Here is a 24,733-nt window from a genome sequence, read left to right as displayed (position 1 = left end):
TCAAATCCCACACTACCATTTCATGGCAAGGAGTTGCTTCCACCAATGGAAATGGCCCCAAGGCATTACCTCTGTGTGGGTGGGCAGATCCTCTGCTTCACTCATTTTGTGGAGAGGTAAATACAGTATTAAGAGGGAGTTCTACAGTGACACAGCTACACAGAGATAAAAGTTCAGGGTCAGAGGGCAGTGCTGAGCAAGCAACCTGTTTGTGACCTTTAAACATGAGGATGTTTAAAACTAAAGATTGCCAAGGGGTTTGCTTCACAGTTTTGCCACGGCTGCCCTGTATTCATAAAATCAGAAGCCAGCCAGCAGCACAAAGAGTGGCGGGTTGCAGACTTCTCACTGTCAAATCAAATGACTAAAACCCAACAGAAATTGGAATTCTGTCTGCCTTTAAAAGGTCAGCGAGTATTGCTAAAAACACAAATAAATTGACAAACAGAGGGATAGAGAGATATATGCTGATATCCTTCTAATTGTGAGGAAACCTAGTGTTCCGCAGTTGTACTGAATAACACTAAGCAATGAAACTATTAGTTGTGATCCAATAATTAGAGCTACTTTTGTTTAAAGTTGTTGATACCTATGACATTAAGCGCTCTGGATTGGATGATATGTAGAATATGAGCCAGGACTGGTTTACTTTATGCCCCCTTTTAAGCACTGTGGATGTACTTAACATGCAATGCAAATGAGAGCCAGTGGTAACGATATTATAAAGCCTTAGGAAGCTTTCCGGACAGATCCCCTACATCAAAAGCCCTGTCTATGAGACAAGGTATGTTCGAGTTTGAAATTAACAGGAATGGACTCATGGCATTTCTCAGCTGCTTCTATGTTTGGGAAGATCACAGTTCAATGATAGCCCTCAATAGAAAATCAATTTCTTATCAGGGAGGATGGGCAAAGACTAACAAGAAGTTCAGATGGTTTATACAAACTCGGGGGCAGCTTCAAGGGCAGCAACTCTTATCAAGAGCTGTACCAGACACTAGACGCTGCCTACAATGCAGCCTGCACAAGACCAAATGGAATATGCAAAACTAACTGAATTTTGAGAAGGAAAAGCCTTGCCAATTGTTCAAGAATGGAAGAAGATTCGGTGCCTTTTTCTGTGTCAGAGGGCCTTCTAAATTACATCTTTTTAACATGACAGGCTTCATTTTGGGGTCTTTTGTTGGCCTTGAAATGAGAGCTTGGATTTAAGTGTTTTTAGTGTCATGGGTGATATTTCCTTTACTCCATTATTATCTACGCTGGGCACTTATCCTCAAAACTGGTTAAATATCCTGTGACTTCTGCCCTTTCTCCACAGCCCATGAAATTGTGATTCGTTTTTCAATTCTGTTGTTAGTCCCATCTAGAGCAGACCCACTGAATGAATGGGGCATGTTGTGTCAATGTTATATACAATGTGTGGATCTGCTCTCACCCCTTTGGTGGCACAGAGGGATGATGAATCTTCCCTGTGGAGGCATTGGGGGGTATGGGAGGGAGATAGCAACAGAGATCCTGGCCCCATTCGTTTTACACTCCAGCCACTGATATCTGATCTGTTGGTCATACAAATAAATTATTATTATTACTCCAGCCACTTATGCAGGTTACCTATTGCTTCTGGAGCTCTGCAGCCCCTACAAAAAAAAGGTGGCTGGCCCCCATCAAAGGGAGGACACAGTGGTGTGCCAGGCCCACCAGTGGCTTGCTCAAAAGTCCTGCCTACAGGGTTCAGCTGAGCACAGAATCCTAGTAGCACCCAACTTTGGCATCACTAAAAGCTCCCCAGACATTAAAAAGAAACTTGTGAGGGAAGGAAAAAGTCACCCGGCTACTCACCCAGGGCCTCAGCTAACTGATCCGGATCAAACTCATGGCAACAGCAAGTTCTGTGTCACAGATGCCCATATAGCTCTCCAGAAGATCACCAACCTTCTCAGTAACTTTTCCCTCAAATGCTCATGGCTGTTCCTCACAGTGGCTGGCCCCTTGGCCCGAAGCTTCAGAGTACCCCTCCCTGTGCCAAGCTGAGCACTCCTGCCATGTTTGCCTCATGTAGACCTCTGACTGATCCTATCAAAAGCCTTCTGGGGCACAGTGAGTTTCAGTGTGAAAATTCTGGGCAAATCGTTCAGCATTTTGGCAACCTCATCATGCCTACAGCTGAGGAGACTCTGAACACTGATGGCTTTTATCATCCCCCCCCATGTTTGATGACTTTGATCCAGTCACTAATACTTCCTTCTTTGATCCTCTTGATGAAAACATAGCCAGCACTCTTGTCAGTAATGATCAAACCAAGAGCCTCCTCAGATGTGAACACAAAAAGGCTGCCTTCCTCTGGCCTTTTGTATGGGCAAAGATAAAGTCTTCCAGGCCAATCTGGCCGCCCAACAATTTGTCCCTGTCCACTTTGTGGGTATTTAAGGTACAGAACATCACCTCAGCTGGTGAGATGTTAAAGACCTCTGCAGTTTTTCTTGCACAGGTCCTTCACATTGATGAGGCCATCAGTCTGGTTAGTACAACTTCCATGGGCAAGCTGAGTGTGGAATACCAGGCAAGGTGGAGAAGCGGAGGCCCGGCTGCCACACTGCCAAACCACTACCACCCCCGGCAGCTCAACTTCTTCATTCTCCACCAGCAGAGAGGCCTTCTTCCAATGACTTCTTCCAAGCAGCATGAGGGAGAAATGACCAGGCAGCAGTGAGGGTCAGTCACCTGATATACCTATAAAACTTTATCCATTTCCTCACCAGGCCCATCCCTCAATCCTCTCATTTACTGGTATATAACAACTGGATTTAGCTCCATGTAGTTTAAATATCTTAGCCAGTTCTGGCACAGAAACTGACTTCTACAGGATTTTTCCAATTTCCCAATCCTACTCATCCTGCACACACACCCCTCACTGATTGCTCACCACATAGCCAACACTCTCATTCAGAAAAAAAAGTGGGTCCTCGAAATTACATCCATAGGCATAAATAGTTAGAGGGAAACAACTTAAAATGGACAGATGCTACGTCCTGTGCCATCTGAATTGCTGCTTACCCAAATCTGTACTCAATTCAGCTCTTTGCTGGTCCAGGAAATTGTACTGTAGCAATATCAGAGTAAGCAAACTAAGCTTGTTGTGAACATCTAAACAGATCATGGCTCTTTAAATTTTGTCTGAATTTATAATCTCCCCCCCCTTTTTTTCCATATTTGAGTCAATAATGAACTCACAACTTCGTATCTTATTTATTTATTTATTTGATTTATACCCCGCCTATCTGGACCTATCTCTAATTTCTTTCTAACCAAACAATAACTTTTCCCCATGTACAGTAGGACTCATGTATCTGTGTGATCGGTATTTGTGGTCCCACTTATCCATGGTCAGAAAATATTAAAAATATTTTAAAGAACAAAACAAAGAACCCCAGAAAAAAAACCCTATTATCACTAGAGGAAGCCGGAGGCCATGCTAATGAATACTTGTTAGTGGGGAATACATGGCATGGTCTCTGGCGACCTCTAGAACCCAGTTCTGGTAATGCATGTGAAAACTATTTTTCTGTTGTTTAGTCATTAAGTCATGTCCAACTATTTGTGATCCCATGAACCAGAGCACGCCAGGTCCTCCTGTCTTCCACTGCCTCCCGGAGCTGGGTCAAAGTCATGTTCATCAATCTGGTGACTCTGTCCAGCCATCTCATCCTCTGACGTCCCCTTCTCCTCTTGCCTTCACAATTTCCCAACACCAGGGCCTTTTCCAGGGAGTCTTCTATTCTCATGAGATGGCCAAAGTATTGGAGCCTCAGCTTCAGGATCTGTCTTTCCAGTGAGCACTCAGGCTTGATTTCCCTCAGAACAAATAGGTTTGTTCTCCTTGCAATCCAGGGGACTCTCAAGAGCCTCCTCCAGCACCACAGTTCAAAAGCATCCATTCTTCAGCAGTCAGCCTTCTTTACGGTCCAGCTCTCACTTCCATACATCGCTACTGGGAAAACTATAGCTTTGACTATGCAGACCTTTGTCGGCAAGGTGATGACTATGCAGACCTTTGCCGGACCTTTGTCATTGCTTTCCTCCCAAGAAGAAGGCGTCTTTTAATTTCGGGGCTGCTGTCACCATCTGCAGTGATCATGGAGCCCAAGAAAGTAAAATCTGTCACTGTCTCTATATCTTCCCCTTCTATTTGCCAGGAGGTGATGGGACCAGTGGCCATGCTCTTAGTTTTATTGATGTTGAGCTTCAGACCATTTTTTGCACTCTCCTCTTTCACTCCCATTAAGACGTTCTTTAATTCCTCCTTACTTTCCGCCATCAGAGTGGTATCATCTGCATATCGGAGGTTGTTGATATTTATTCTGGCAATCTGAATTCTGGCTTGGGATTCATCCAGTCCTGCCCCATGTTAGCAATTTGGTCTCTAGTTTTTTTTCTGTCCCCCCCCCCTTTTTTTTTTACTATGATATATATGGTAAAGTGGATCTGAGGGGTCCTCCTGTACTTCTTTCTGAGCTTCCTGGTTTGCTCAGAGAAATTGAAAGGAAAAATCCTATGTCTCTTAAACTGGACCAGGAGTGATAATTTCTACCTATGCATTCCAACCATGCAGTTTTCCAGACACTTTCTACAGGACAGCCGAAGCAGCCTGTCTGCTGGTATGAATGGACATGACATGAGTACTGGAAGTCTAATCTTTATATATCCAATCTCACAGACCTGGAAACTTTTCATGCTTCAGATGTTATTGAGGTTCTAAAGAAGAGCCAGATCTGACAGCAATCCCAACAGATGAACTTGATCCATAAAGAGCTCCAGACTGAAAACTTGATTTATTGGTCTACTGCACAACCCATCCTCAATATGAGGAAGACAAATCACTAACCAGTGGTATTTGTATGTCATCTGGATGTGTTTTTTTAAGCTCTTGGAAACCATAAATGGACTTTAGAAAGACAGAGTCTATTAGCTTTCCTAATTGTATTGGTCTAACCATTTCTCTTTTTTTTAAAGACTACAGATTGACTGTGGTTACGAATCTCACAGCAGGCAGCAAACAAACCATATTGTTTGCTCAGATACTGCTTGCATGTTTTTACTTACGGTCAGCTCCCCATGTCTCAGAGCTACTCCTAAGCTTTCTTCAGAACAGGAAGTAAATAAGAAAGTATGTAGAGGGATGGGGAAGATGTTTGCTTAGTTTGTGTTTTAATGCACTCCTAATTTTGCACTTTTATACCAAGGTCCAGGCTAATGTACACCAGTTATCCTTAATAACAGATACTTCTCCAATCAAAAAAATGGGTACAGACATTTTTATTTTAAGAGAAAGTGGGTCCAAATAATATGCAGTACTGGTGAAATGTTACAAGTGAATCATGTTGGGAACAAGGGGTGCATAAAGTGTGCATGTGAAAATATATATATATAAAACAGCATGCTGAAATGTACACACCATGCACAGAAGGATTCATGCAAACATTTTTTCGTACCTAGGAAATTCAGATTTTGTGATATGAAAATTTCTTAGAGCTTGAGATGAAATGAATTCAAAACAAATAAGAAACTGAGAAAAAATAACATTGCTAGAATCATCCAAATCTTGTGCTTTGATACCTCTGTGTGTGTGTGTTGCTTTTTACTGTGTTGGTTGGATTAGTATGTGCAGTGACCCATACAAGAATCAACACACAGACAACAGATAGCCATCTAGTGGCTACCTAGCATATCATCATTCCAGGATGCCAACATGCTGGTCACCTCCAAAAATACTATGATTGCCAGCACAGGTGATACCTTGAAACTGCCAGCTGCTTTTCTACCCTAAACCAGTTCAGTTAGTGAATATGGGGACACAGTCTCCAAGGGATCCTACTTTATCAGCAGTCAAAAGTTTCTTTCCAAGTAAAATCCTTTATATCAAACTTCTTTCAGCTGCCGATTGCTATTTGGTACAATGCGTTAAAAATTATCTAATGAATAATTAAGATATTTTTTTTAAAAAAAAGGTCTTCTCTTTCTTCCAAGACATTCCGACGAAGTCTTCTGCAAACCAAAGCAGAGGTTAGTGAACTACCATTGACCTCTTTTTCTAGTGACCTCCTTGTGTGAACTTGAACCTTATTCCTCCTCCTGCTGCCCATCAGATGAGTTTAGCACTCATTCTGTTTTAAATCTTTCATGAATAACCTTGTCAAAACCCCATTTAGTTATCTCAGGAATGTGAACTAGGTGAGCTTCAGGCTTAACTAAACGAAACACTGATTCGTTTTATCTCTCCAGGTTATATGACAGGAATGCTCTGGACCACCAGATGCTTCACCGCCATCTATGTCCTCTGAAGATTCAAAACAGGCAGAACGAAGTGCAGTACAGAGTGGACTGTATTAGAGAACTGAAATGGTGGACTTTGGTGTGGTCTAGCTCATCCCTTTTAATGTACATATATTATCCACAAGCACTTAATATAGCTACTTGCCACAGTAGATTAAAGGGATTATTGCTTTGAGCTGGTATAGAAGTGACAGGTCCTCATTTTGTGACTGTAATTCATCCTCCTCCAAGCTGGAAAGATACGATTCTTGCAAGTACAAGCAACAACACAAGAATTATAATGTAAGAAGAGGGGGTTTTATTGGCCTTGATAATACTTGGTCAATCAATTCATTTCTTTCATCATGAATGAAGAAATTATCCTTTGGAATATGATCTCTAAAATCAATTTGTAGCCGTTTTCTACTAATCAAAGCGGGTTACTCTGCACACAGAGTAAAGGATAACAAATATAGGAAGGAATGGGTTGCCTTAGTCAAAGCACAAAGTCTTTTAGAAATCAATAGTTTGAAATAAATATTCTTGGAGGTGTTGTAGGACAGTTCAGGACGGGACGGGACGGGACAGGACAGGGCACGAAAGAAAGAAAGAAAGAAAGAAAGAAAGAAAGAAAGAAAGAAAGAAAGAAAGAAAGAAAGAAAGAAAGAAAGAAAGAAAGAAAGAAAGAAAGAAAGAAAGAAAGAAAGAAAGAAAGAAAGAAAGAAAGAAAGAAAGAAAGATTGTGTTCAGACAATGTGAAAACTTGTCTCTCTTTCATGATATAAGAGTCACTATTCTCTTATTAATGTTGATTTTTTTTAAAAATGCTCTTTTAATTGTGTTTTTCTTTAAAAGTGAAACTGTTTCCCTTCTGCAGTGATCCTAAACACCCCTTACAAATCAAAAAGACCAATCTTGCTTATTTTGAAAGAAAGTGGTTGGTCCCATCTGCTCCCCCCCCCCTTTAGAATGAATCCAGGCTTCAGGGGCTGAAGTACTGATCCTCAAAAAAGAAATTTCAAAAGGGAGGGAGAAGCCAATTTGTTATAAGACTGAGTATGTGTAGAACATGCTTATCAGCAAGAGTGTTCCAAAGTACACACATTGTTGCAGCTTCGTGACCAAGGAGGAAAATATCTGGAGGGAAATTAAAGGCCATAGAAACAGTCAAAAGACAGGTTTTCTTTGAAGAGTTAAAAACTGGATTTCGTTAAAGAAAGTAATGGTGAAGAAAGTGATAGTATTCTAGAGAGGGACATTTGCCATATATTTCCAGTGAATTAGCATACAGTTTTGTAAGGCATAATCAAAGTATTTTTGCATTACAAAAGGACAGAGAGTTGTGTTTTCCCCAGCCCTGAGTGCTTTCAGTAAACATTATGTCAAAATTTCTGAGATCAGGCTCCTGACACAAGTCCCCAAAAGGGAAATTAGATCCAGATCAGGGCAATCTAAACTCTTGACCCTGTCTGTCAGGACCCAATTAGCCAACTCACAGGTAAAATCATTGATCCTTCCTAGCCAAGCAGGCATTCATTTTGTGATTGTAAAATTATTTTAAAAGTTTTTTTTTAAAAAAATAGAGGATAAATCTTCAGAAGCTCACTCACTTAAGGAACCTCGTGGTACAGTGGTTAAACTGCAGTACTGCAGCCAAGATTTTGCACAATCTGAGTTCAATCCCAACACATTTAGTTAGTCAGTTCAAGGTTGACTCATCCTTCCATCCTTCCAAGGTCAATAAACTGACTATCCAGTTTTCTGGAGGAGAGATTGCAATACATAACTTGAATAGTTAAATTATAAACTGCCCAGAGAGTGCTTTAATCACTATGGGGTGGTATATAAGCAGCACACTTTGCCTTTTGCTTTGCTTTTTAAGCTGTGAAATTACTGTTTTCTGCTTTGTGGTTGGGGATGATCTTACTTGATGCTAACAGAGATTTGGTGCCTGTATCCTGTCATAGTTTCAACCATCACACCCAATTGTCAGTATACAATTGTCTGGTAGTTAAGAGAAAAACTCCAATTTTGTTATCTGCCATAAAATCACTTTTGATGTGTGATGATTCTACAAGTTAATGACCTCCAAAATGTCATATAATTAAAAGCTCTGCTTAGATATTGCAAACGAACAACATTTAATGTTAGGTTGCTCTCTTGTCCTATCACACACACACACATACCCCAATTTAGCAATATAGTTTTTTTCTGATAAGTGCTGCTTAGGTCTTGCTAACTAACAACTGTGGACTTCTTTATTGAGACAATTTGTCTCATGTTAGGTCTTCTTCTTTTCCTACTGCCCTCTTCCTCTTCATTACCATTGACAAAGAGACACCAAGCAAAGGAAAATCACAGAAACAGAGTCCTTTTTTCATCAGTTAACCACTGCTCATACAAACACAAAGCAGTTGTCAGGCCTGGTTTTGGGGCACATGTGAATGTAGGGAGCACAAAGGGGTATTCTGTAGACTGGGGTGCCCAACCTGGCAGGACTGGGCCACAGAAACAGATTTCCTGCCCCCTCATGCACTCCCCCATGTACCCCACCCACTCGCATGGCCCACCACACGCATGCATGTGTCCCCTGCCCACCCGCAAGTGTGCCCCACCTATGTGTGCATGCATGTGAGTGCACCTGATGCCCCCACAAGTGGGGGGTGCCCCACCCCCCAGCACACGGACCCCACCCCCAACCGGTCCATGGTTCAGAAAAGGTTGGGGACCACTGCTGTAGACCATCTTGAGTGATGCCATTGTGTTGTCAACATTCAGGCTGTTTTTTGCTATGTAAATCATTTTTTCTGCTGGCAGCACAGGGATTATTTTGTGCAGCATTATCCAGCCATTTCCTGGTATTTTTAATTACAGATAAAGCAGCACAACATCCCGCATTCATAAGCTGGAGATTTTTCTTTCTTTCTTTCTTTCTTTCTTTCTTTCTTTCTTTCTTTCTTTCTTTCTTTCTTTCTTTCTTTCTTTCTTTCTTTCTTTCTTTCTTTCTTTCTTTCTTTCTTTCTTTCTTTCTTTCTTTCTTTCTTTCTTTCTTTCTTTCTTTCTTTCTTTCTTTCTTTCTTTCTAAGAATTTAATATAGTCATAGAATCAACAATGACCAGAAGGTTAAGATTAATCCAGAGCAACCATTAAATTATATAAGGATACAACACTGCACAAGAACAACTCAGTAGGTTTAGCAATATGTTCATGGACTGAGCATTGCTTGGCATAAGTGGTGAGTGATTACCAGGTTAATAACTGGTACCTATCAATATTGTCTTCCTTGAAGATAAATGTCGACCTAAAGAGGCATCTCTGCAGGCCAGGTATTATCATATGTAGCTCAAAGCAATACTCTTTGTTATCTTTTTATTACTGTGACAGTAATTCACAAATTCAACATCTGCCTTCAGATAGCTGGAAATTTTACATAACACCTTGTGTGGTGTGCACAAAATATTTCCAACATGACTAGTAGTCAGGAATAGCCTTAAGGGTTTGACTAGTCTCCTGTCAAAGCCATTCTGCCATTACATCTTGCTTAAACTGGTGGCAGTTTGTGCTTTAGGAAACACCTCTTCCCAAAAGGTTGGGCTGGGACTAGAGATGGGGGTATTCGTATTTGTGTACGAATACCCCCACAGAGTTGGATGTAATGAGGGTCCAGCCCCCTGAAGGCGGACCATCCACTCACACGTCTGCTGCTGCCACCGGCTCCACTCTCCCTTCCAATCGCTCCAGAGCTTGCGGTTGGCTATCCACTCGTCAGCCTGGTAGGGAGGCTTGTCTTCCCTCCTTCTGCCAAGAGTGGAGAGTCGACCACGAACTCTGGAGTGATTGGAAGGGAGAGCAGAGCCAGTGGCAGCAGCAGACATGTCAGTGGACAGTCTGGCCCCAGGGAGCTGGACCCTCATTACGTCTAGCTGTGTGGGGGTATTCGTATTCATATATGAATATGAATACCCTCATCTCTATTTGGGACACCCACCTACTCAGATCTTGAGCTTCCTGTACTTAAAATAGATATCATACGAAAAAATATTTTCTTCTGTGCTTATGAGTAGGTAATGGAGATCCTTGCCTTTAGCAAGATGGAGCGTTCTCCTTGAGCACTTACAGTTTGCATGGCTGCATTCAGGAGGGCTCTGAAGAGTCGTTTTTCCTTCAAGGACAATCGTGGTTGGTTGTCTGTAGAGGGTCCAAGAAATCCTTTCTCTCACACACAAGTCATGGCTGCAAACTGGGTTTCTGGGACCACTGTCCCACAGCCCACTAACCTTGCTGAACACACCTGCCAAAGCAGTAATCCCAGCAGATCCCCCTCCGCCCCAGGCTCCTCCCCCTCCTGACCAGCTGGATTAATTCTGCCCCAGCTCTTTTGCAGCTGCTCCTGGGAAGCCCAGCACCCACATTCTTCCAGTTCTGACTCTCTTTCCTTCCATTCCAAACTTAATGTATTAAATATTTCATCACGCATTTTCATAGCTAGCCTCTTATTCACATGCATTATTGAGCAACCACATTTCTCCGAAGTACCAGGGAGTGCACGGCAGCTTGTGTTGAGGGCTTTCCTGTTTAGTTAAAGACTCTGATGGCCCAGCTGGAATTCTTCCTACCATTCCCTTCCATACTTTCCCAGAGAACTAGGGCTTACCTTCTCTCTTTTATTTTTAAGCTCTCTTCTTTCCCACTTGTGACAAGACTGAGTTGTTTCAATGTTCAAGATCTAAAATGTTTAAAAGTTCAAGTTCTTGTCGCTCATCATAGCTCATCCATATAGACACGGGGGGGGGCTGTCCGTGTTTTAGAAGCAACATGACAGAGCAAAGGGCACCAAGTGATGCTAAACTGTTGGTCTGTTCAGAACTCTCACAGGCTGTAACAATTGATCAGGCCCTTGTTAAAGCCGTTAATAATTTATTAAACCTTTGTTAGCTGTCAATAGGATCAGCTTGACCTGGTTTATTGGGGTATCTGGCTTAATGTTGCTCCCATTGATTTAAATAGCATTTACTTGCCCTTCATAGTAATGACAGGTAATCTTTAGCTTTAGTCAAGTCAGAATATTTTAGCTGGACTTGGTGCAACTGACTTCCCATGCAACAAGTGCCTTTTTCTTGTTATCCTTGTTTCTTGGTTTTTTGTGGGGGTTTTTTTTTGGGGGGGGGATTTAGAAAGAGGAAAGAAACAGAAGAAGATTTACTCCTACAAGATAGAAATAGAGAATTCTGAATTGTTTGTTGAAGGTTTTTGAAATTTACTGAAGTTTCACCGTATGTTAAATGAATGGTTAGGCTATAAAGCAGTTGTGAGTGTGTCTTTGTATACTTTAGTACACCAGCATTTATTGGAGATGATGGTGCAGCAGGGTCACTAGTCTAAAGCACCCGTTGATGCTTACCCAGAGGATGTTGGCTTCAAAACAGCTCTACTGCCTAGTTTGATCCTGATATTCCTTGGCCCACCACCAGAGACAAAGGGCATCACCTAGTGATCCATCCAGTCAACATTTGGTACCTGAATATTAGACATAATGTATAAAGATTCTAGATACCTGCGACTCAAATACTCTGTGCATGGGGAACCTAATGTCACACAGGTAAAATGAATTTGCTATGAGGTCCTCAAGATAATGCAGGGATGTGGTGGCGCTGCGGGCTAAACCGCAGAAGCCTGTGCTGCAGGGTCAGAAGACCAGCAGTCGTAAGATCGAATCCATGCGACAGAGTGAGCTCCCGTCGCTTGTCCCAGCTCCTGCCAACCTAGCGGTTCGAAAGCATGCAAATGCAAGTAGATAAATAGGGACCACCTCGGTGGGAAGGTAACAGCCTTCCGTGTCTAAGTCACACTGGCTATGTGACCACGGAAGATTGTCTTCGGACAAAACGCTGGCTCTATGGCTTGGAAACGGGGATGAGCACCGCCCCCTAGAGTTGAACACGACTGGACAAAAATTGTCAAGGGGAACCTTTACCTTTACCTCAAGATAATTATGCTGGGTTGAAAGCTGGCTGGATAGGATAGTGGGATAGGTATTTGGCTTTGGAGCCTGAGGTTGGGAGTTCAATGCCCCCATTTTGCCTCCAGTGAACAGAGTCAGCCTGTGTGCCCTTGATTAAGCTGCTTAGTCCCAGGATGCCCCCAGAAGAAAGGAATGGCAAACCACTTCTGAGTACACTTCTCCCTTCAACAACGCTACAGTTGGGGGGGGGGAGGCAAACCAAGGCCATATTATTCATAAGCCTGACTAAGCTGAAGCTTAATGGCCCTGCAGGGACTAGGCACCTGCAAGTTTTTGTTTGTTTGTTTGTTTGTTTGTTTGTTTGTTTTATGCTGTGGTTGCCCTAGGGTTAGGGTGAAAGACTGAAGTACCAGAGGAGCCCCCAAATAGCTGAAAGCCTAAGGGCCCAGCTATGGGTTAATATGGCCCTGGGCCGGGACCCCTTGTAGTTCAAACTCCATGTATAACTCTTATGACTCCGCAAAAGTAATTACAGAGCATAAACAGTTGATTCACTCACTCACTCACTCACTCACTCACTCACTCACTCACTCACTCACTCACACACACACAAACACACACACAGAGAGAGAGAGAGAGAGAGAGAGAGAGAGAGAGAGAGAGAGAGAGAGAGAGAGCAGATGAGTTTACTGTATTATCTCTGTGTTCCAGATGATAATTACAGTGGTGCCTCGATTTACGAACCTAATCCGACCCAGAAGATGTTCGTAAGTCAAAAGTTTGTAAGTCAAATCAGCATTTCCCATAGGAATGCATTGAAAACCGATTAATCCGGCTGTTTTTTTGTTTGTATGTCAAAGCATTAGTTCCCATAGGAAAAGACCCTGCTGTTGGGAAAGTGTGAGGGCAAGAGGAGAAGGGGACAACAGAGGATGAGACGGTTGGACAGTACCATCAAAGCTACGAACATAAATTTAACCCAACTCCGGGAGGCAGTGGAAGACAGGAGGGCCTGGCGTGCTCTGGTCCATGGGGTCACAAAGAGTCAGACACGACTAAACAATAAAACAACAACAACAGCAAAATTGTGAGACAAAAAATAGGGAACAGTAAGATAAGATGTAAACAAGAACACTGAGTTCATTTTTGTACATGAATTGTAATTTATCAATTTTTTCCTCACTCCCCCCAAATTACACAGGCTAGTAATATGTTAAAAATAGAATGCCGATACATATGAACAGACATTGTTCATACACACACATACACAGAGTTTTCCCTCAGTGACATTCCTTTATGCCCAAAACACTAGTGATCCTGTACATATTTATATATAGTAATTGAAACCCATTAAACCAAATGGAGCTTTCTTCTGAGCAACTTGCCTGAGAGTAGGCAGTGTGAAAGATGAAAAGCTAAATCATTTTTAGTCTTGCATTTTTCCAACTTTTATGCACACTAAACCATAAAAAAGCAGTTTTGCAACTTTAAAAAAAGGCACGTACCATATATATACATTTCTTTGCAATCAAACATATATGCCCCACTTTTATGTATGTCCCACTTTCTCAGGTTTTTTTTCTAAGACAGGGTGTGTTCCAGGACTATCTCCCAAACTTTTTACAATTCATTTTGCTCTGCTCAAAATAATTACATTAGCATAGATGATCTACACTCCTAAATATGCTTGGCTCACTGTGTGTGTTTTGAATGCAGCTGCAAGTTGGAATGCTGGGTGAGCGGGAGTTCATCAGAAAGTCATTATTAAAATTAAAAACCCTTCCATGGCAAACTTCAGCTCAACATTAAAAGTGAGATTTTCATTATCCCGCTGAATATTTTAAATATCTTCAGAAGCAGGAGCCAAAGAAATAAATCAGCACCATTGCAGCGAAGTCTGTGTTGGCACATGATTATTATTATTATTTATTACAGAAAGGGGAAAGAATCTTGCATAGTTTATCTTGACGGGCCAAATCATCTGCATGCAAAATTCCTGAACCACATTAAGAAACCACTATCACAAGAGTCCAAGAGAAGTCTGTTCCTCAGTCACTGAGTTAATTTTTCCTGGTAAGGACAAGTGGGCCAAAGCTTTATGGAAAGCCTGCACCCATGCTCAGAGGAAAATCAGTTGCAGAAGCAGGTACCAATTTTTTTCTAAAAAATCGATACTGCTTATCTTTGTCAGGAGGGCTTCAGCTGAACCAAGACCCACTGAGTGCTGCTCTGGAAAATCCTGTTGGAGTCCAAAGTTCAAGTCTGAAGCATATGAAGTATGAAAGCAAAACAAAACAAAAGGGGCATGCACAGAATGCCTTTTCCTTACAATGAAAAACTACAACATGCCTACCCGTATCTGAGATGCACCAGAAACTCTTAGAGCCAACAATTAACAAACCCTTGGAGTCCACACTCACAACACTTATTTTTGTATTTGTTTGCTTGAGTGAAAAGATGTTTACTCAGCTTGAAACAGTCCAGAATATGTTTTCAAGAGAGGATTGCAGGTCTTCCCCAGAGCATCTCTTCTGCATGTCTAAGGATGCAGGCTAGGCCTGCAATCAATTACTGTACGAATTCCTGTGCCATTGTTCAAATATTTTAAGAAGGCTGACAACCTTTCAGAAGACCATTTAGTTAAATCCTGCTATGGGCATAACTGGAAGGTGAACCAGCGGGAGAATACATTGCCCTGGATTCTGCAAGTGCATTCCTTGCCTTCACCCGAGGATGTTAGGTGCTGGGGCACAACAAAAGTTCTGTGACTGGTATCTTGGGATGCCAACCAAGAGGCCGGCCTGATACAGCATTCCAAGTTTTCCCTGTGTATCTCCCCTTTCAATCAATCAATCAATCAATCAATCAATCAATCAATCAATCAATCAATCAATCAATCAATCAATCAATCAATCAATCAATCAAACAAACAAACAAACAAACAAACAAACAAACAAACAAACAAACAAACAAATCACCTGATACTTAGGGAATATTACACCATCACAGAAGACATTTACTAGGCTATACTGTGGACCCTCTACTTACGGAATTAATCCGCACTGGAATGGTGGCTGCAGGTCGAAAAGTCTGTAGGTCGAGTCTCCATTGACCTACAATGCATTGAAAACCGATTAATCCCATAACCGGCTGTTTTTGTTCCATTTTGGGTTTTTTTTTCTCAGTCTGTAGGTCTGTACAGCTGCAAGTCGAACCTAAATTTTGCAGCCAGAGAAGTCTATAACTCGAAATGTATGTAAGTCGAGCCATCTGTAAGTCGAGAGTCCACTGTATTTTTGAACTATGATTCTGGCATACCTTGATGGCAGATTTTGGGAGATTCCTGTGGAGCAACATCTCTGCCCCTTTGAGGAGGAACAAACATTATGTCTTATGAGGCAATAAGAGGAAGGACGTTAAACCAGATAACTGAAAACTGAAAACCAAACAAATTGCAGGCTTTTGTGGGGATATTTTTAGTGGTTTAATAAAAGGTATCCCTTACTCTTACATTCATGTCATCTTGGGCATCACACAGCCTTTTCCTTGTTCTTTCTGAGAAATTTGTGAATTCAGAAGCGGAGGGCCATCTTCATGGTCCCACCACCAGTCACAAATTGTGACTTCTGAGGATACAAGATGAAGTCTTTTCAGGGGCTGCTCCCAGGCTGTGGAACTCTCTTCCCTGTGAGTGGATGACAAAGACAGCGGAGGCCTTCTGCATGTTGTTCTCCCACCATCAGACAAAAAGCCCTTTCTTTCTGGGCAGACTGGGGTTTTTTTTGTTTTTGTTTTTTTTAAAGTAAACCAGAAGCTGCTAAGGAAAACGTTTTTAATGGTTGTGCTGTTTCTCAAATGTGCTTTTAAATTGTTTTTATTCAGTAGTTCCAATATGTAATATGTTTATCTCTTGGTGTTTTTATTTTGTGATTGTGGTTCTATTTTTAATTGTCTTAATCTTATGTCTTTTAAATATTTGTAAGCCTCCTTAGGTTTCTTTGTAGAGAAAAGGGTGGACACAAATAAAATGAATAAATGAACACATTACTTTCTTCTAGTTGAATACATTTCCTTATGTTACTTACCGGGTGGCCCTTTTTTATTTTGCTTTCCTTTAACATCAGAGAAAGTAGCACTTCTGCTAGACCTGCTAACCACTTGGCTAAATTTTCATACCAAACTTAGAATTCCTATTTGGATATTTCCCTTATACCACTAATATTTCCCATTTTATTGTTTTATCCATATTCCAGGTATTATGTATTGTTATTCTCTTTGGGCATTATGACATTCAGGATATCAGCACAGCACAGCTAGAGGGGAGAAGCTAGCCTTATCCTCTTTGTCCCTTTGTTTTTCCACACAAGTTTAATAGGAGGTGAGTCTTGCAGGCATGTGCAGGCTTTATGTGCGAGTAAGAAACCAGGTTTGCCAGGGTTCTTGCTCTCATGTAGAGCCTTCATCTGAGCAGGAACCTTTGCTCTTCCAATTCATTGCAATTCCCAGCAGACCTCTCCGATGGTAGTGGAGCATGGGAAGTGAACTCCAACAATGTCTGAAGAGTCAAAAGTAAACCACTCCAGGTCTAAATACCTGTTCCCCAAATAGAGTTTCCATTGCTTTCCATTTTATTCTCCATCCCTCTCCATCTCTTTCCAAGCTAAAGCTGTACAAGGGCAACCTCTTCTCAATTGATCCACAGGGACTGCTGTGGGTGGCTTCCTTCAAAATTTGGGGATGGGGGGAGTGCCTCCTCTTCCCAAGTCTTGAGCTGCCCTCCAGGGCTCCCTTTGCACATAGACAGGTCCCAAATCTCCACCTACTGTATATAGGGGACTCAGGGCCAAATGTTTGCTCCCTCCATGTAAGGTATAAATTGGTATTTATATGTAAAAATATGAGAAGTGATGTGAAAAGTGTTGCTTCATCTGTGATTGTTCATTAACATGTTTGCCCTCCCCCACCCCGGAATAATGACAAGAGAAAACTATCATGGGATAAACATGGGCCACACTTTATTGAATAATCATTCATGTCCACCATAAAAGGGGGGGTGTGTTCCTGCCATAGTGCGGAATCAGGTTTAAGCACAGGGGTCTCAACGGACCCTTTACAAAACAAATGGGTGAGTCCCTAGCCCCCGGTTCTCGCAGTTGTGAAGACAGCGAAAACCTGGCTGGCCCAAATTTGACCACCCCTGGACCTCGAGCCACCTTCTCCTTGTTCACTGTTGGTCCACGTGTGGCCCCAGTGCATCTTCCCCTCCCCCAGCACTGTAATAGCATGATTAGCAGCGCTGGGAGGTCAGATGAGCTATACATTACCTGTGATTGCAAGGGGACTCACCAAAACCTGTTCTATCCGCACTACCCGCCTATGTGACTGAATATTTTCCACTTCTCAAAATGCCATCGCACCTTGAGCAGTGTGGGATAGGCAAAAAGATCCCCGCATCCAAAGGCCAATCAGGATGCAGGTTAAAAAGTCTTATCCAGCCCCAAAAGGTGACCAGATAAACTCACACTAGTACATAGGGCGGGCAGGTGGGTTGCCAGCAAGGAAGAGGCCGAAGGGAGGGGGGAGTGCCTCTGAAGTAGCTCACTCCTTTCCACTTCCCCTCCAGGGTTGCTCTTGCGAGACTTTCAATTTTTCGCAATAATCTGGGAGGAGGCAACGGTGCTCTGCGCTGAAGAAGCCGGGCTTGTCAGTGGAGTGAACAATGGATCATCTTTTGAAGGATGCTGCAGCTATCAAGTGTCAGAGATGCATATCCGAAACTGCCCAATGGAGTGTTAGTGACTGAAGCAACATCTTCCTTTTGAATTTCTCAAAATCATTCATCAGGCACAAGGCCTTATGGACCTTTTTCCTTTCTTTTCTGAGGAAACAAAGGAAAGACGCAAGGTCGGCTACCTACATTTAAAGTGCCTATAAAAGTTTGGGTAATTACTTTCTTTCCTTGCCCTCCCCACTGCAGTATGGACATAACTAACTTGGCCTTGTCTGACCTTGGAACAAGTCCAGTTTTACTGCATGCTCCGGAATACATTTGAGATTGTTGAAGTCTACGAAATGCAGGACCAGTGACTCCTAAGAGTAAAAAAAGGGGGGGAAAAATCCACCCCAACCTTAGCTGGGAATGGCTGGACGTAATATAAATAGCAGTAAAACTGTTAAATCTATTTGCATTTCACACCCAATAATTTCAGAGTCCACCTCAGAGAGCACTGCTTGAAAGTCAGCACTTTTAATTGTCCAGTAAATTTCCTTTCAGACAGCTGCTTCATAAACTGCCATTCCCTGCACACTCTGAGAAAAAACAGATATCTGATTTATCTCTGGATGGAGACTGAAATGGCCATTTGTGTGTCACAGCTTTCCTGGTCTGTTTCACTTAAATGAAAAAAAGCAAACTCCCTTGGTTACAAGTCTGCAACCACTCTATGGACAAAAACTCTGGCCCATGAGGAACAGCTAGCCAGAGATGGCAGCCAGTTTTTTTTCTCCTACAGGTTCCTCGTGCCCTCAGGTTTCCTCTTCTTACTAACTATGGTAAACTGTTGGTTGCTGTCTCTTTCTCAGTCCAGCCACGTAACTTCTAATTTAATTAAAATGGGGGGGGGGCAGAGAGGATAGCCTAAGCTACATCATATCTGGTTAGACTTCATAGGGTTCCTTGGCGGTCCTAAGATCAGGGCATGAGAGGGACAGGAAAAGTGTTGTTGGTTACCAAATATATATATCTTGCCATAAAATTTTATGGGGTTTTTTAAAAAGCAGGGACTGCTTCATGTCCACATGGAGTTTGACAAAGGCCAGCAGTCTGCACGGACTAAAACTAACCACCAAAGAATGCTAGGAGAGTTCTGGGAAATATGGTATATTGGAAATATTCTAAATTTTAGAAACTGTGAGTTTTTAACATTTTCTCTCTTCATCCTGTTCTATGCCTTTTCATTTTTAAATACAGGGTATTTGCTGGTGTGTCTTCATCATGTTTACTTAGAAATAAGTCCAAATTGAATTTAGGGTAGCAAACATAAACATATATTACTTTAAATATCGGGGATATTGATCAGTGTTTTACACAGTGGCAGAACACTATTTCACATTTCAGCAAGGGAAGTAAATCTGTTGGAGGCTGCTGGAGGTAAGAAAGAAATGTAGTGCCATGCTCAGAGGACTGGGCTTACTTACATCCAAGATTAAACTGCAGAAAACAAACTAACCAAGAAATTAGTAAATAAAGACAGTATGTTTTAAGAACATTTGCTATATGGTGATTTCCTACATTGTGATGTTGGAAAAGTGTTTGTGATGACCAGCTTGTTCTCTTGACAAAAGTATTAGCGTTTGCCCTGCTTTGATTTGAACTCCAAGGCCAAACTTACCTGTTGTTCCTTTTATCTCTTGACTCCCTACTTTAGCATAACGGTCCCCTAGAATGAGAAGAACATCTTTCTTTGGTGTCAGTTCTAGAAGGTGTTCTAAGTCTTCATAGAATCAGTCAATTTCAGCCTCTTCAGCTTCGGTGGTTGGTGCATAAACCTGGATGACTGTGATGTTGAAAGGTCTGCCTTGGATTCGTATTGACATCATTCTGTCATTTTTGAGATTATATCCCATTACAGCTTTTCCCACTCTTTTGTTGACTATGAGGGCTACTCCATTCTTTCTACGGGATTCTTGCCCACAATAGTAGACATGATAATCATCTGAGTTGCATTCGCCCATTCCTGTCCATTTTAGTTCACTGATGCCCAGGATGTCAATGTTTATTCCTGCCATCTCCTGTTTGACCACATCCATGAATTTCGTTGTATGGTATACTGTGTATATACTTACAATGACAATAAATTATATTATTATTATTATCCAGCTTACCAAGGTTCACAGATCTTACATTCCAGGTTCCTATGCAGTATTTTTCTTTGCAGCATTGGACTTTCCTTTCACTTCCAGGCGAGTCCACAGCTGAGCGTCCTTTCGGCTTTGGCCCAACCACTTCATTAGCTCTGGAGCTACTCGTACTTGTCCTCTGCTCTTCCTCAGTAGCATGTTGGATGCCTTCCAACCTGAGGGGCCCATCTTCCAGCATCATATCTTTTAGCCTTTTGTTTCTGTTCATGGGGTATTCTTGGCAAAGATACTGGAGTGGCTTGCATTTTTTCTACTCCAGGTGGATCACGTTTAGTCAGAACTCTCCATTATGACCTGTCCGTCTTGGGTGTCTCTGCACGGCATAGCCCATAGCTTCTCTGAATTACTGAAGCCCCTTCTCCATGACAAAGCAGCAATCCATGAAGGGGTGTCCAAGAATATGGGGGGCTAAATATGTTCTCTAAACAACAATAACAAAATACATCACCAGGGGCCAAACATCTGTGGTGAGAAGTCTTTCCACATTTAGCTAGAATGATCCTTGGATGCCTGGCATTGCAATCTGCCACCAGAACCCTAACCCAAATCCTTCCCACCTTGATAAAAGCTGCCAGAACATGCACTCTATTGGCATAGCCCTTCAGGGTCTTTTGTTTAGATAATCTTCCTTTTTATATCACCCAATTATATGTGGACTAAAACAGGATGCAGGGAGTCGGAGGATAGGGCTAATAAGCTGATGACCCAACTTGCAATAAATACAACTAATGTCTGTATATCAAGATACAGTGGTGCCTCGCAAGACGATGTTAATTCATTCCACGAAAATCGCTGTTTAGCGAAAACATTGTCTTGTGAAATGCGGTTCCCCATTGGAATGCATTGAAATTCATTTAATGCATTCCAATGGGGAAAATAGTCGTTGTCTTGCAAAAATCGCCCATAGAGAAACCTTTTTGCGAAGTGCGGACCAGCTGTCAAAATTGCTGTCTTGCGAAAATCCGTCCCTAAAAAAGGGTTTTGCGAGTCGCGGACCTAGTTGTCAAAATCATCGTCTTGCGAAAAACGGTCCAAAAAAACCCCCCAAAAAACCAAGCAGCATGTGAAGGAGCTGCTAGAACAACACAAGTAAGGATTATTAGCTGCAGTAGCTCTAATCAGAAAGATGTAGCCAAATCTTTAACCAGATACTCATTCCAGGACAGGAGGAGACTTTGCCACTCTTCAGCCCAGAGTATAAACATGTGGCAGTGATTCAAAACAAGACTGATGTGCCTAGTGTGAATTAATATCTACCATAACCCCAAAAGAAGGATTTGAGATGACCAGCCTTGACAACACCTGACCGTGATTGTGGGGTGCATGAACAAGCTGTAGGAATGAACGAGTGAATTCTAGTCACCACGGACATTTTCATGGCTCTGTTTAGTGTGCCCACTCACCAGAACATACTCCATTGTTGCCCTTGCTATCTTGACAACTCTTTCTACCAGCTCCCAAAATATGGGAATACCTTCCGAGTTTGCAGGCAATGCTATGATAAAATACTATGTGCCACTTCAGAATATAATATTAATATAACAGGGAATAATATGTTAAAAGCTAATTTGCTATAATATATGACAAACTCCCCTTTTCCCTTTTACAAGGATTTTTTTCCCTTCAAGAAAAAAAAACTTATAGAAGGAACCGAGGCCAAGAGTACTTTGCAGCAATAATGGTCCTGTCGCAGGGTGATAGATATCACTTTGCTGATGGTAAGAAGATATGAATCAAATCTTTTTGGCAACCCGATTGCCTAATTGTGCCAGGAGAGTTCATCAAGGCCACTGTAGTGGCTTGAAGTCTAAGGTTTGAGAGAAATATGTCAATGGTGGCTGTCAAGAATCAAACAGAGGAGGACCCTATGAGCTGAAATACCTTGCAGGAAGAATGGCAATTTAAGAAGGGAGGCAGTTGTATAAAGGAAAGGGAGGCAGGAGGTGAACAGATCCATAAGAGCTCTCATTACAGCTTCAATAATATTGATTTTGTCATTAATAGCTTGAGGAACCTTAAGTGAAATTCAAGTGTCAGTGCCAAGTGGGTTATTTCTGCAATAAATGGCAGATCAGGCAACTTAGGAGAGCATTGATGTTAAGACACAAAAGGACTGGTGGCAGAACAAGACTGGTGTACAGGAACCATATGCCACTGCGATCATCACCCACACAGTGGGCTTCCTTCCACACCCTACAAATAAATAGGCATTCACCACATGGACCCTTTCCCCATGGGTGTTTCCATCAGTGTTCCAAATCTTTGAGGACTGGGCCACAAAAGGATTGGGCAAACTGATGGACAATATCTATGCAGTAAATGGGTTGTTCTTTATTTTATGAGCAATGCGGGAGGCTGTTGGCAGCCAACAACAGATACTTTACGTGAGTTTATAGAATGAGAGGCTGACTGGGTACATGGGTGCAGAGCCAGTGCCTGGGAGTGTGATTCCCCACTGTGCCTCTGTGAATTTATGGCTGGTTGTTATTTCCATTAAGTATCTATCCATTAAAAGGGACCTGTAGTGTCCGAGGTGACTCTTGGGTGTCCCCTGGACTGCAAAGAGACAAACCTATCCATTCTGAACGAAATCAACCCTGAGTGCTCACTGAAAGGACAGATCCTGAAGCTCAGGCTCCAATACTTTGGCCATCTCGTGAAAAGAGAAGACTCCCTGGAAAAGACTCTGATGTTAGGAAAGTGTGAAGGCAAGAGGAGAAGGGGACGACAGAGGACGAGATGGTTGGACTGTGTCATTGAAGCTACCAACATGAATTTGGCCAAACTCTGGGAGGCAGTGAAAGACAGGAGGGCCTGCCGTGCTCTGGTCCATGGGGTCACAAAGAGTCGGACATGACTTAACGACTAAACAACAACAACAACAAAAGGGACCTGGAAGTCCTTGTAAGATGAACCCAAGATATTGATGAGGGACCGATGTGTGAGTGGATTTTGATGTGAGCCTAGCATAAGAATCAGTTGAGAGATTGAGAGAAAGAGAGTGACCTGAGTTCAGTCTTTGAGTACTTCTGGCTGCAAATAATCTCAGGGTCATACTACATGTTACTTTAAAGCCAAAATAAGCAGAACAAACCTGCTCCCTATGGGGATACTTTGCTGATTTATTAATTTGCTAATTTGAATGGTTGGTGTCTCAAGCCATGTCTTGTTCCAAATGGCCACCCTCCTCTTTTAGTATTTTGACTGTTTTACAATGTGATCCTATGGAAATGTATTCAGCCATGCTATTGCATTCAACATCAGCTATGTTCCTTACTCTCTCGTAATCATGTTTAGGCTTTCAGCCTTATTGCACAAACTCATGCATGTTTCCTTCAAAAGTACGACCAGGACTTGAAAAAATGGACTACAAATTCCAGCATCCTCCATGAGTTTCTTGGCGCATTGACTGAGGGGGTTCAGGAACGAATCTTCCCAAGCTCTGAGTGTCCTCTCAGTTATGTGCTCACTGCACCATCACATTCTGCCTGCTACATCCGTCTTGCTTGGATTAGTTCCATGCCACTTGTGCTCCTGACTATGCAAGCCAACCACTTTGTATGCAGGGCAAACTCAAGAAAGAATCTGTATCCTTCCAAGGCTCATGCTTGCAAAAGTTAATACTCCTTGGAGAGTTTTATGCCCTAGGCAAACTGCTGGTCACCAAGCTAGGAAAGCCTCTTAGTTTGGCCTCATTTGCAAGAACTGAGAAAGAAAGGAAGTACATATACATTTTCCAGGCTATAAAATGTGCAGGGACGGAAAACTATATGGTTCAAATGGCTGACGGCAGAGGAAATCATGGAAAGATCACATTCCCTTCTTGGATTTTTATCTGCATTTGGTCCCCCCCACCCTCCTTTGGGTTGAAACTTGATCCTTTTAAAATGTTACACCATAATCAGGGCAATACCTGTTTCCACCATATTAAAAAGCCAACACAAATTATGTCTTAACCTTGTTAAAAATCCAGCATGCACTGTAACATATACACAGAGAGACTGAAAGAGAGAGTCAGGTGAGAGTCAGGTGGCTGCAGTTATAGATTCACATCATTTAAATACCCTTTGGCCTGTGCAAATGCCAACAAAAACAGCTCTAAAAAAGATATCTGTACACCCCATTCAGTCCTTTTAATCTCCCTAGGGACTGGAAAAATTCATGGGAGGCCGGTGTGTGTGCATGAAAACTCCCAGCAGTCCACCAGCCATCATCATGACCACTGTGAGTTGAGAGCTGCAGTCTGAAAAAAGTAGCTTTCCCCTGTCCTGCATCTAGCAGGGCATCAGCTGCATAAAAAGACTTCTTCCTGTGAAAATATAACTTAAGCCAGTGAAAAGTAAATACAAAATGATCATTTTGAATATTGCTTTAGAGATACAGTAGCCTCATTCACTTGTGCATGAAGGTGGTAATCAGAGATGCATTTTCGTAGATGGAAATTGACAGATTTACAAATATAACCCTGCTCTTTTAGGGTACACCTACACAGCAAAGTAGCCCACCTTCTTTCCTCTTCTCCTTTTCCACCCTGCTAA

The 24,733-nt window shown here is 42.2% G+C and overlaps 1 pseudogene across 1 annotated transcript; it reads right to left on the bottom strand.

Annotated features, from left to right (window-relative positions):
- Window positions 1-1,752: 1,752 nt before the first annotated feature.
- On the bottom strand, window positions 1,753-8,854 carry LOC110084013 (PDZ domain-containing protein GIPC1 pseudogene; annotated as a pseudogene). Its single transcript, XR_013541988.1, has one exon. The product of XR_013541988.1 is annotated as a PDZ domain-containing protein GIPC1 pseudogene (transcript).
- Window positions 8,855-24,733: the final 15,879 nt, after the last annotated feature.

Source organism: Pogona vitticeps, chromosome 2, assembly GCF_051106095.1.
Source record: "Pogona vitticeps strain Pit_001003342236 chromosome 2, PviZW2.1, whole genome shotgun sequence".
NCBI lineage: Eukaryota > Metazoa > Chordata > Lepidosauria > Squamata > Agamidae > Pogona > Pogona vitticeps.
This window is presented reverse-complemented; position numbering and strand designations above follow the sequence as displayed.